We start from the raw sequence: 2500 nt of genomic DNA, 5'->3' as shown, positions 1-2500 counted from the left end.
CTCAAGTGGAGCAGACTTTTTAATTAGCTTGCTAGGTTTCTGCTTACAAAATGGCATTAAACCTGGTGTGAGTGTTTTTATTTAAAATTGTATCAAACAGGCTTAGCCTACTAAGTCCCTTTGGTTTTGGGACACAGTTACAGTCAATTCGACATTTACAACGAACTGTTTGTTTTCTTCTAAATCCCATACTTTGTCATTTACCACATGAGCTTATGATGCTGAGTCGTTTGGCCATCGTCTTGACTTATCTAAAAGGTTATTACATAATCCGCTGATATGGCTAGACGGCCACGGAAATGAGCCCTCGAGTCGAATAATGTAGAGCAATATTTTCTCTTCCTGCACTTTGTCACCCAATGTCCTAAAAAGGAGTGAGTTGAATGATGTGTCTGATAAAATATGGAACAGCACACTTTACTCAGCAATTCTTCCTTTCGGCATTCTTTGAATGCCATTTCCTTTTTTCCGCATTCCTGTCTCAAACCCTTTTAAAAGCCCGGAAACGATCCCGCATACAAGTATGTTCCCAAATAGATTAAATAGTTTGGTTTTCCTCAGCTTCTACCTGTATTGTAAAATCCCCGCTCATGACTCATGGGAAAGCACGGAAGGAAGCATTCTAATGCTTTGTTTGACTTTATAAATCGGGGTAACTTATTATGTTAATTCCCCTCTGGATTCATTGTTTTAAAGGGAATGTCCAAACCAAGTTGCTTGGCAAGAAATAAAGGTAAATGAATAGCTAACGCAATTTTCCAACAGTGTCTCATTAGTTGAGTGACGTCAACCAAAGTCGAGCTGTAAGCAGCTAATCGTGTATCTTATCTCCTTCTTCTTTTCAGTAATATAGCCACGCTTCCATCATTTATTCAGATGCATGCCATTAACGAGCAGCTTTAAGGCTTCACGGGGCTCGAACCCAGAACCCTTTCTCCAACACCCAGCCTCTGACCACTTCTAGAGCCAGCCTCCCCATCCTCAGAGCACCCAGAGTCCCCTCACTGCAGCCTCAGGGCCAGGAACAACCTTCTGCGACGCCAGTTGGAAGGAGGATAACAAGTATTGGTGTTGTTGAACGGTGCGTCGGGATAGGGGCACGGTACCGAGCGGCGGGCTTCAGGCACTCAGACGGAGACCTCAGGGCCGGGCCGGTGCTGGCAGAGACCGCCGCTGGGTCTGCTGGCACTAATGGAACATCTATTAATAACTGGCTCAGATAAGTCCGTCTCCAGAGGGCTGTGCTCCATTCCGTGGACCGCCGTAGAAGAGGAAAAAACAAGGGTTTACTTTTTTTTTTGTTTTTTCCTCCAAGGTTGTTAGGGCAACCCTCATCCATTTTTCAAAGTAAAAGTTGGGTCACGTCAGGAAAGAGGCTTTGGTCTACTTAGTTGTTCTATTTTGTTTGTTTGCACAGACGGCCTGGACGCTCAATCTGTTTGTGTGTGTGTGTGTGCGTGTGTGTGCGTGCGTGTGTGTGTGTGTGTGTGTGTGCGTGCGTGTGTGTGTGTGCGGGGGGGGGGGTTCTAGTGGTGAAGGCTGGGCTATTTTTGGAATGCATTTCTGGGCAATTTTAACGATTTAAGAGAAAGCCGTGCCCGTGAACACTTCAGAGCTAACGGCCCCCCCAACCCTAGTACAGCGTGACCTTTGAACTTGAAGGGGTCGGTAATCAAACGCTCCGTTAGAGACCGTGTCCTGTGTTTGTTTTCCTTCTTGACCTTGTGATCCCGGCCGTACGCCAGCAGATGGGCCCCGTCGGGTCTTGTCAGTGCATCGCTCCAGCAGTGATTCAGTGTGTTATCGATCGGCCAGTGGGAGCACCAGGGCTTGTCAGGACTGTCACTGAGAAGCTGAAAATTGATTTTTTTTTCATAATATTGAACTTAGAAGAACTCTCTGGAGGGACATTTTTTCCAATGTTATAAATATTTAATCTTTTTATTTTTGCGATCTAAATATTTTCATGCAAAGACTTGTAGAAATGCCAGAAACTGTACTTTGCTTCTGAATGAAAACTATCCAAGATAAACAATTAATTATTCAATGATTAACTATTTTATAGACCTATAAAAGACTAAAATGCAAAGTGCTTAACTGCTCTCTCTTTATCTCTCCCACCCTCCTTCCGTACCTCTCTCGCCCCCTCTCTCTCTCTCCCTCCCCCCTCCTACCTCTCTCTCTCTCTCTCTCTCTCTCTCTCTCTCTCTCTCTCTCTCTCTCTCCCTCTCCCTCTCCCTCTCTCTCTCTCTCTCTCTCTCTCTCCCTCCCCCCCCTCCTACCTCTCTCTCTCTCTCTCTCTCTCCCTCTTCCTCTCTCTCTCTCTCTCTCTCTCTCTCTCTCTCTCTCTCCCCCCCTCCTACCTCTCTCTCTCTCCCTCTTCCTCTCTCTCTCTCTCTCTCTCTCTCTCTCTCTCTCTCTCTCTCTCTCTCTCTCTATCTCTCTATCTCTCTCTCTCTCTCTTCCTCTCTCTCTCTCTCTCTCTCTCTCTCTCTCTCTC

The 2500-nt window shown here is 46.0% G+C and overlaps 1 protein-coding gene across 1 annotated transcript in view; it reads left to right on the top strand.

The window, feature by feature from the left end:
* Positions 1-2500, top strand: part of LOC115541438 (NUAK family SNF1-like kinase 1) — a 15008-nt gene that overhangs the window by 2882 nt on the left and 9626 nt on the right. The window lies entirely within an intron of this gene.

Source organism: Gadus morhua, chromosome 4 (assembly GCF_902167405.1).
Source record: "Gadus morhua chromosome 4, gadMor3.0, whole genome shotgun sequence".
Lineage (NCBI taxonomy): Eukaryota > Metazoa > Chordata > Actinopteri > Gadiformes > Gadidae > Gadus > Gadus morhua.
Note: the sequence above shows the minus strand (reverse complement) of the source record. Positions and strands in the feature narration are given on the sequence as shown.